We start from the raw sequence: 11,475 nt of genomic DNA, 5'->3' as shown, positions 1-11,475 counted from the left end.
AACTTTTGCAAAACTCTGAAATCTAGTAAAAAAAACAAAAAAACTTACCACAACCAGGGGAAATCTTAAGGAAGAAAGAAACTGCTATGTTGTGATAAGAGAGCACTGTGGCATCTTCAGTTGCCTACCTCCAGCCCTCACTGCCCAGGTTGACAGTGACCATAAAGATGGCAGCCTGGACTCCTAGTGTAGATTTCTAGTGCCAGAGAGAGCAATAAAGACCTTATCTCTAACAACTGTGGTTGTGGGTTTCTATCTGTTTGATGACTCCGTCAAGAACTGGCATGAAGGCTCGCCTTTGTTTTGCCTGACTGAGTGTTCCCAGGGCTGGGGCAGCTTCCTGGGCAGCTATTGCCAGAAGGATTTAAAGACAAAAGTATTGGCTGCAGCAGACTGGGGCAAGAAATAACAGTCCAAACAAGCAATAGAAAAACCAAAAAACCATGACAGAAAGAGACTGGGAAAGGAAATACATGGGAGAGAAATGCCTTTTAAAAGGTCCTGCATATACGAGGAAATCAAGAAGGCCATGCACATGCCCAGTGATGGACATACGCTCAGAAAAGACTTGAGAAGACCCTAAGCTTTCATCTCTGGCTGACTTTCAGGCTCCACACAATCAAGAAGTGGAGGCTAAGGCAAAGTTGTAAACAGCCTAGCTAATCACTGAAGTGCCCCCAAAACAAAGCCAATATACAAAGACTGGGAGATTATTTTTTCTTTTTCCTTTATTTTTATTCCTTTCTTGACTCCAGGCATTTTGGGAATCCTGTGAAAACACTAGCTGACAACTAAGCTAACAGAACACAGACTGTAAAGGCCACACAGAAAGAATATGGACTTTACAAAAATAATTTAGAAAAGAGACCAAACAAACAATAAAATAACAACAACCTACAAAAAGCAGCAAAAACAAATCCTGGGGAGGGAGGCGAATCTGACTCCCAGGGTTGCCACAGTAAATTTTCAATTTTTCCAGTTTTAAACAAAAAATAAGGCATGAAAAGAAACAAGAAAATATGGGCCATTTCCAGGAGGAAAAAAGAGAAATTAATAGAAGCTATCTCTGGAAAAGCTCACACATTGGACTTACTAGACAAAGATTGTAAGTCAACTCTTAAATATGCTCAAATAGCTAAAGAGAACCATGAATAACTAAAGGAAACCGGGAGAATGATGTCTCACAAAATGGAAAATACTAATAAATATACAGAAATGATTAAACAGAATTCATATAGAATTTCTGGAACTGAAAAGTAAAAGTAAAAATAACTGAAATGAAAAACTGACTGGAAACTGCCTATCCATATATAAAATAATGAAGGGAGAATCCTCTCTCTCACCATATAAAAAATTAACTCAAAATGGATCAAAGACCTAAATAGAAGAGTCAGGGCCACAAACTCCTAGATGAAAATGTGGGGAAGCATCTTCAGGACCTTTTGTTAAGCACTGGTGTCTTGGACTTTACAGCAAAAGCACAAGCAACAAAAGAAAAAAAATAGATGAACGGGTCCTCATTAACATTATAAACTTTTGTGCCTCAAAGGACTTTATCCAAAGCAAAAAGACAATCCACATTCTCCTACAATGGGAGAATGTATTTGGAAGCCACATATCTGCTAATGGTTTACTATACAGAATTTATTTTTAAAATCCTAACACTCGACAAAAAAAGGCAAACAATACAATAAAAAAAATGGGCAAAAGACTTGAAAAGACATTTCTCCAAAGACAATAAATAAGCGGCCCCAAAGCACATGAAAGATGATCAATATCATTAGCCATTAGAAAAATGCAAATCAAAATGACAGGGAGACACCATCTCACAGCCAAAAGAATGGCTACTACTAAAAAAATTAAAAATAACAACTGTTGGAGAAGACAGAGAAATAGAAACACTCATTCATTGCTTTTAAGAATGTAAAATGGTGCAGCCACTGTGGAAAGCAGTTTGGCAGTTCCTCAGAAAGTTAAGTATAGAATTACCATATGATTTGGCAATCCCACTTCTAAGTATATACCCAAAAGAACTGAAAGCAGGGACTCAAATAGATATTTGCACACCCATGTTCACAGCAGCATTATTCACAATTACAAGGGATGGAAGCAACCCAAATGTCCATCAACAAATGAATGGAAAGCAATATGTAGTATATACATAAAATGGAATATTATGCAGCCATGGAAAGGAACAACATTCTGATATATTTGACAACATGGATGAACCCTGAAGACATTATGTTGAATGAAATAAGCCAGACACAAAAAACAAACATTGTATGATCTCACTGACATGAAATAATTAGAATAAGCAAATTCATAGAGACAGAATCTAGAATACAGATTACTAAGGGATGGGGAGGGGGTAGGAAATGAGGAGTTAAAGCTTACTTGGTACAGAATTTCTGCTTGGGGTGATGGAAAAGTTTTGGTAATGGATGATGATCATGGTAGTACAACACTGTGAATATAATTAACATTACTGAATTACATACCTAAATGTGGTTAAGGGGAAAATTTTAGGTTGTCTATATAATATTAAAATAAAAAAACAATTTTAAACTTCCAATCCAGAAAAAAAAGGACACTATTGGGATGACTGAAAAAACTGGAATATGGATATATGCTTCATATCAATGTTAAGTTCCTTAAACTTGATAATTATACTTAAAATGTCCTTATTCTCAGGGAATGGACCTGTAATTGTTAAGAGTTAGAGGAGCATGCTGCATACAACCTGCTCTCAAATGTTTAGAAAAAAGTTAGACAAAAGAGAGATGGAGAAATAAAGATTGGGATGATAGATAGATAGACAGATAGATAGATAGATAGATAGAAAGAAAGAGGAGGGAAGGAAGGAAGGGAGGAAGAAATGAATGAATGAATGAATGAATGAATCTCGGTAAGGGGGTATGTTGGAGTTCTATGTATTGTTTCTTTTTTAATTAATTTTGCAACTTTCTTGTAAGTTTGAAGTTATTTTAAAAGAAAAAGAAAAACTGACTAAAGGGGTTCAACAGATTTAAGCAGATAGAAGAAAAATCAGCAAACTAAAGAATAGATCAATTGAGTTTATTCAACAAAAAGAGAAAACAATGAAGAAAAATGAACAGAAACTTACAGACTTGTGGGACACCATCAAGCATACCAATGTACGCCTCATGGGTGTCCCAGAGGGAGAAAGAGAAAGAAAGGAAAGAATATTTGAAGAAATAATGGCTAAAAACTTACCAAATTTGAATAAAGACATGAATCTACACATCCAATATGTGTAGGTTCTACACAATCTACACAATCCAAGAATCACTGAACTCCAACCAGGGTAGACTCAAAAAGATTCACACCAAGACATATTACAGTTAAACTTTTAAAAGACACAGAATCTTGAAACCAGCAAGAGAAGTGACTGACTCATTCAGTAATAGAATCAAGGGATTCTATTTTTCCCCCTATACTTTTTTTTTTTTTTATCAGAGAACTTGTGGGCTAAAGAACAATTGTGCACAAAATACAGGATTTCCATACATCATCCTATTATTAACACCTTGTATTGGTGTGGAATTATTTGTTATAATTGATGAAAGCACATTTTTATAGTTCACGTTCAAGAGATTCTCAACAAGATTACAACCAATATCTCTTCAGAAAACATGGAGTGCTACAGCTCTTTTGGAATTTGTCTAGCAGGTTTTCTAGCTTTAGCTGGAAAACCCATTAAAAAAAACAAAACAAAACAAAAAAAAAAAAACATGGGAACCAGAAGGCAGTGGGATGATATATTCAAAATGTTGAACTAAAAAAGACTATCAACAAGTCTGTCCTTCAAAAGTGAAGTAGAAATTAAGACATTCCCAACTAAGACTGAAGAAGTGTGTCCCTAGTAAACTTCCAGTACAATAAAAGCTAAAGGGAGGGTGAAATAAAAGGACACTAGACAATAAACTTGAAACCACATGAAGAAATAAAGAACAAAGGTAAAGGTAGCTATATAGGTAAACATTAAGCCTGTATTATTGTATTTCTAGTTTATAATCCTCTTTTTGTTTCCTATGCTTTCACCTCGGGCTGATCTTGGTGGGAAGGCTAAACCTTGAAGGAGGCACCAACTAATACAGAGCCAATTTGCAAAGGCATTTTTTGCATTGGGTTGTCTGTTTTTGATAGCTCTTGGCACTCAAGGAAATCTCTGCCTTACCACTAGCTGCATATAGACTCAAGGAAGAGACAGACATCTCAGGGACTAAATTCTAGAGGTAACACATTAAAATATTAAAATGTACCCTGTGCAACAAAAGATTGAAAGACCAAGAAGGAAGAAATGATGCCACATCCAAAGTAACAAGAAAAGACTTCAGAAATCATTAACAAACCCAGATCAGGTGCAACAGTGTCTGTGGAGTCCAGTCTTGGAAACTACCTCAGCAACCCTCTGAGAGCCTGCCTGCTCTGGTTAAAAACAACAATTCTCACTTGTTCAAAAACTCTGAAGGAAGGTATAGATTGGAGAAGGATTCCACAAACACTGAATCAAAGAAAGAGAAAAATATCAAGTAGGAAACTTCCATCCTGGACTGGCCTGTCCTCTCCCCCACCATCTCACTTGGTCCCATGCAGCTCAGCAGTCCTAGAAGCAGCAGGCAGGATCCCTTCCACCTCCCACCAGTGATGCTGACTACAAAATCTCACAGCAGTGAGACTGATCCACATCTATATCTGGACACAGAGAACCAAGCCCACAGGGACACATGGCAGGACTTAAGCTGCTAAGGAAGGTGGAATATAAAAGGGCAACAAGGAGGAGTTTCCAAAATGGAGGCTTAGGGAGGGAATGGCAGAAATTTTCTCCAAAGCAGCAAGTAGCCAGGCAGAAGCTATCTGAATCAACTGTTTGGGGACCCAGAGGACAGGGGAGGGCATTTTAAGACCCAGGTCACTGAGGGATGAAGAGCTGAGAAAACGGGCAGATACTGTATTTCCAGCTGTGGGTCCCGGTGCCCATCCCCACCTCTAAGGGAAATAGTGGTGGGCAGGCAGATCTTTGCCTGGGGGATGCCTGAAAACTGGGGCAGCTGGGGAAATTCTCTGCCACAATTAAAGTGGGGTACACAGCCCCACAGAGCTAGATTTTGGCCAGTGAAGTGAGGATACAGGAACTCTACAGTTTTAGACTCACCCTGTCAGATCTGCGGGGCTCCAGGAGGTATATAGTTTCTGAGGACGATTAAGTCACTGAACAGTGCCATCTGCTGGGCAGGCTGGAAAGCACAAGTGAAAACTGCAGGTTTTTTCAGAGTCTCTCCAGACCCTATCCCAGCCCCATTTCTGCACAGGCACCCAGCCCTGTTTTGGCTGAGAAATACTGATGACCCAAAATGGCGAAGGAGTGTTGAAATACAAACCCAGGCAACATCTAAATCCTAGACAAGAAAGAGAAACCAACCTTCAGAATAGACCCATCAAAATAATCAGATGACCAGATACCAGCAAAAAATCACAAGGCATGCTAAAACTCAAGAAGAAATGGTCCACTCAAAGAAACAAATCAAAAAGTCAGAAGCACAGAATCTGGAACCACCAGTCAAAGATGTGCAAACAAACCTTCTGAATCAATTCAAAGAAATGGAGGAAAATGTGTATAAGGAGATAAAGGAAATTAAGAAGACATTAGAATAACATAAAGAATAATTTGAAAGAATGCATAGAAAAATAACAAACATTGTGGAAATAAAAGACACTGTAAGACAAAATTAAAAATACACCGGAGACACACAACAGCAGATTTGAAGAGGCAGAAGAAAGAATTAGTGAGCTAGAAGACAGATCAACCAAATTTGAACAAACAAAAGAACAAATGGAGAACAAAATGGAGAAATTTGAGCAAGGTCTCAGGGAATTGATTGACAACACAAACACACAAACATAAGCATCATGGGTGTCTCAGAAGAAGTAAAGGGAAAAGGACCAGGAAGAATAATCGAAGAAACAATTGCTGAAAATTTCCCAACCCAATGAATGACATAAATATGTAAATCCAAGAGGCCCAAAGTACTCTAAACAGAATAAATCCAAACAGACTTACTCTAAGACACATAGTAATCAGAATGTCAAACGCCAAAGAGAAGGAGAAAATTCTGAAAGCAGCAAGAGAAAAGAGATTCACTACATTCAAGGAAGCCAAACAAGACTAAGCAATAATTTCTCATCGGACACCATAGAAGGCAAGAAGGCAGTGGTATGATATATTTAAGATACTGAAAGAGAAAAACTGTCAGCCAAGAATTTTCTATCCAGTAAAACTGTCCTTCGAAAATGATGAAAAATTTAAAATATTCAAGATAAAAAGATGATGAGAGAGTTCATTAATAAGAGACTGGCCCTGGGAGAACTACTAAAGGGAGTGCTGCTAGCTGAAAAGACAGGAGAGAGAGGTCTGGAAGAGGGTACAGAATTGAAGAGTATTAGTAAGGGTAACTTAAAGGATAAAAAGAGAAAGAGAAAAAATAGATCTGACAAATAAATAACAAATTATAAGATGGTTGAATTAAGAACTGCCTTTACAGTAATAACTTTGAATGTTGATGGATTAAACTCCCCAATCAAAAGACACAGATTGGCAGAATAGATTTAAATATATGATGCATCTAAATGCTATTTACAAGAGACTCATATTAGACCCAAAGATACAAATAGTTTGTAAGTGAAAGGATGGAAAAACAAAAAAAAAAAAAAAAAAAAAAAAAGGAAAAGAAAAAAAAGTTGGGGTAGCTATACTAATTTCAGACAAAATAGACTTTAAATGAAAAAAGGTTATAAGAGATTAAAAAAAACACTATATATTAATAAAAGGGGCAATTCACCAAGAAGAAATGACAATCATAAATATCTATGCTCCTAATCAAGGAGACCCAAAGTACATGAGGCAAACACTGCCAAAACTGAAGGAAGTAATAGGTGACTGTATCACAATAGTGGGAGGGTTTCAACACACCACTCTTTCCAATGGATAGAACATCTAAACACAAGATCAACAAAGAAACAGAACTTAATAATATGAATAATGAACTAGACCTAAACAGACATATATAGAACATTGCACCCCAGAACAGCAAGATATACATTCTTCTCAGGAGTTCATGGAACATTCTCCAGGATAGATCACATGCTGGCGTACAAAACAGGTCTTAATGAATTTTAAAATACTGAAATTATACAAAGCACTTTCTCTGACCATAATGGAATGAGGCTGGAAATCAATAACAAATGGAGAACCAGAAAATACACAAATATATGGTGGTTAAACAACACACTCTTAAAAATCAGTGGGTTGAAAAAGAAACTGCAAGAGAGATCAGTAAATATTTTGAGATGAATGAAAACAAGTACACAACATATCAAAACTTACAGGATGCAGCAAAAGCAGTGCTGAGAGGGAAATTCATAGCCCTAAACACCTACATTAAAAAAGAAAGAGCTCAAACCAGTGACCTAACTGAACAACTGGGGAAACTGGAGAAAGAACAGTAAACTAATCCCAAAGCAAGCAGAAGGAAAGAAATAACAAAGATTTGAGCAGAAATCAATGAGACAGAGAATTAAAAAATAAAAAAATAAAACAATTGAGAGAATCAATAAAACCGGAAGTTGGTTCTTTGAGACTATCAATAAAATTGACAAACCCTTAGCTGGGCTGACAAAGACGAAAAGAGAGAAGCTGCAAATAAATAAAATCAGAAGCAGAGGCAGGGAGGCATTAACATGGACCCTGAAGAAATACATGAGATCATTAGAGCTTACCATGTTAGCAAACTAGACAATTTAGATGAAATGGACAATTTCCTAGAAGCACACAAACAACCTACACTGACTCAAGAAGAAATAGAAGACCTCAACAAAATCAATCACTAGTAAAGAGATTGAATCAGTAATCAAAAAACTACCAAAAAAGAAAAGCCCAGGACCAAATGGCTTCACAGGTGACTTTTACCAAGCATTCCAAGAAAAATTAATACCATTCCTCCTCAAACTCTTCCAAAAAACTGAAGAAGAGGGAATAATACCTAACTCATTCCATGAAGCCAAAATTACCCTAATACCAAAACCAGATAAAGATACTATAAGGAAAGAAAACTTTAGACTAATCTAATGAATATAGATCCAAAATCCTCAACAAAATACATGCAAATCAAATTCAACAGCATATTAAAAGAATTATATACCATAACCAAGCAGGTTTTATCTCAGGTATGCAAAGGTGGTTCAACACAAGAAAATCAATTAATGTAATATACCACATTAATAAATCATAAAGAAAAAAACCACATGATCACCTTGATTGATGCAGAAAAGGGATTTGACAACATTCAGCATCCTTTCATGATAAAAACACTTCAAAAAGTAGGAATTGAAAGACACCTCCTCAACATGATAAAATGCATATATGAAAAACCCACAGGTATCATTGTACTTAATGGTGAGAGACTGAAAGCTTTCCCTCTAATATCAGGAACAAGAAAGGATGCCTACTGTTGCCACTGCTATTCAACATTGTGCTAGAAGTTCTAGCTAGAGCAATTAGGCAAGAAAAAGATATAAAAGGCATCCAATTTGGAAAGGAAGACTAAAACTGTCATTATTTGCAGGTGACAGAAAAATTACAACAAAGCTACTTGAGCTAATAAACAAGTTCAGCAAAGTGGCAAGATACAAGATCAACATACAAAAATCAATGGTGTTTCTATATGCTAGTAATGAGCTATCTGAGGAAGAAATCAAGAAAAATATTCCATCTACAATAGCAACTAAAAGTATCAAATATCTAGGACTAAACTAAGGATGTACGGAACTTGTAAGCAGAAAACTACAAAACATTGCTGAAAGAAATCAAAGAATACCTGCATAAATGGAAAGACATTCCGTGTTCATGGATTGGATGGCTAAATGTTAAGATGCCAATTCTACCCAAATTAATCTGCAGATTCAGTGCAATCCCAATCAAAATTTCAACAAACTGTTTTGCAGAAATGGAAAAGCAAACTATCAATTTTATTTGGAAGGGTAAGGGGCCTCAAATAGCTAAAAACATCTTGAAAAAGAATGAAGTGGGAGGTACCACACTTCCTGAATTGTACACTTCAAAATGGTTAATTTTTTAATATGTGAATTTCACTTAAATTAAAAAATAATTTTAAAAATTATGTATCTGTTAAGAGAGCATAAGTGATATAAAAGATGGTAGTTCTGTGGACTCTACAGCCAGGATTAACATGTATGCAATACTTAGAACATGAAAAGGTATCTTTGCTTACGGGTTATTTACCCCAATAATGTGTGCAAGTCAATGGGTTTCACTTACTAATAGTTTATAGCTGGATGCACAATTTGTATCATTTTTAAAGTTTAAGAAACAGATAATTCCTGAAGCAGAGTTATGCTGCTGTTTTCCTTTTTTTTTTTTTTTTAATTTCTTTTATTCCCCCCAGGTTGTCATAAAGTAAAATGGAACATAACTTTGATTGCATTTGCGGCTCCCTACCAAAGACATCTGTTAACCAACAGCTGCCAGGGCTTCCTGCTGAAATACATGGCAGCAAAGGAGAAAAGTATTAAAATTGAAATAGTGCTTTCCAGCACCTTAGAACGATGCTGCTCAGGAACAAGTCCAACACTGAATGTATCTGCACTGTGAGGAGAATGTTCCCAAAAGCTTAATGTGTGCATATTTATCCACATTCACATTTTTGTTACATATTAGATCATTTAGCATAGGATGTCATTTCATTCCACTTGTGTTTCTTGGGTGTTTTCTTTAAACATCTGCAAATTTGCTGCCCTCTTCTTGAACCATGAGTACTACAATCTTTTTAATTCTCAATAAGAGTAGAACTTTTCAATAATAATTTAATGGGAAACTGAATTTATAATACATACTTGTGGCAGTGCTTCAGGGGCCTTCCTCAAGGGGATGTGTCCACCCCTTCAATCAAGGGATCCTGGGTATAGGAACATATTTGTCTGGAAACTGGATGAGAGGGAGTGACTCTCCACTGAAGTGACAAGTCAGGAATTTGTTCATCAGATCTGGAGTTTTCCTATTATTTAGACCAAGGAACATTTTAGTAGGCTGCCTGTCTATTTCATTCCTAGGAATACCATGAACAATTAGCCACCACCAAAAATTTCTGTGGGACAAAACATTCTGATTAAACAGATACTTGTATGCCATGTTCTTATCAGCATTATTCACAATAGCCAAAAGGTGAAAACCCAAGTATCTATCAACAGATAAATGGGTAAACAAAATGTATATACATATAATGGAATATTATTCAGTGATAAAAAGGAATGAAGGCCTGATATATGCCACAATGTGGATGAACCTTGCAAACAATATGCTAAGTGAAATAAGCCAGACATATGAAATATCTAGAACAGGTGAATTTATAGATCCAGAAAGTAGAATACAGGTTACCAGGGGTTCAGGAGAAAGGGGAAACAGGGTTATTATTTAATGGGTACAGAGTTTCTGCTTGTGATGATGAAAAAGATTTGAAAACGGTGGTGATAGCTGAACAATATTGTGAATGTAATTAAGGCCACTTAATTGTATACTTAAAAACTATTAAATGACAAATTTCATGTTACATATATTTTACAATAAAAATTTTAAAATAGAACTCAAATATTCCAATCACTACTACATCTCTGCTGCCCTCTGCTATTCTGGGATCCCATCATGCCCATCTCAGTGGCACCTGCCTATAGACTTTGAGGGATACAGGCCCTCCCCTCACTAACACATTTCTCAATGCCATAGTGAAGAGAGTAGCTTGACCCTCTCAGGGAATGCAATTGGGGAGAGGTGGTATGCCAGTCACACAAGATCAATCTATTCCAACATTCCTATTTCTCTAAGTCTTTGGAGCCCCTCCTCCCCACAGTGCTAAAGCTTTGACATCTCAACTTCATTAAATGTACACACCATTAAGTCTAAGCTTTAGTCAACCACCCAAATAAGCTATTAGAGCCATGTTCAGCTGTATGAGCTAACATATTAAATCCAGAATATATAAGTACACCCCTATCAAACAAATTTGGCCCAAGAATCCCCAGACTTTTGCCTATGCATATTAGCAAGGTCTTGTAATTCTTTTGGTGTATAAGCTATTTGCCCTCAGTCAGACTTTGTGCTTGCTTTGCTGGAGCATAATGAGATCCTAGTTATGGGCCTACTACTGATAAAGAGGTGGATTAGACCACATTCAGTTGGGGGAGTCCAGGTGATGTTATTACAATATATTTAAGCAAGGGAAGATGAGATTCCTCAGACATGGGGAGGCAAGCTGTTTCCTATAGGCAAGGAGGCTCAGAGTAACCAGGGAATTTGAGTTTTCGGCCTCATCTGAGTCCAAACAGATATACTCATTTCTAGTTTCTCAATCCATGCCCTTTCACACGAGACTTGAAGAGTCTGTG

General features: G+C 36.7%; 1 non-coding gene across 1 annotated transcript; it reads left to right on the top strand.

The window, feature by feature from the left end:
* Positions 1–3,656: 3,656 nt before the first annotated feature.
* LOC119533568 lies at positions 3,657–3,718 on the top strand. The gene has a single exon (XR_005216692.1). It is a non-coding gene; the product is annotated as a U7 small nuclear RNA (small nuclear RNA).
* Positions 3,719–11,475: the final 7,757 nt, after the last annotated feature.

Source organism: Choloepus didactylus, chromosome 4, assembly GCF_015220235.1.
Source record: "Choloepus didactylus isolate mChoDid1 chromosome 4, mChoDid1.pri, whole genome shotgun sequence".
Classification (NCBI taxonomy): domain Eukaryota; kingdom Metazoa; phylum Chordata; class Mammalia; order Pilosa; family Megalonychidae; genus Choloepus; species Choloepus didactylus.
The sequence above is the reverse complement of the archived record's forward strand: the minus strand, read 5'-3'. Positions and strand labels throughout refer to the sequence as shown.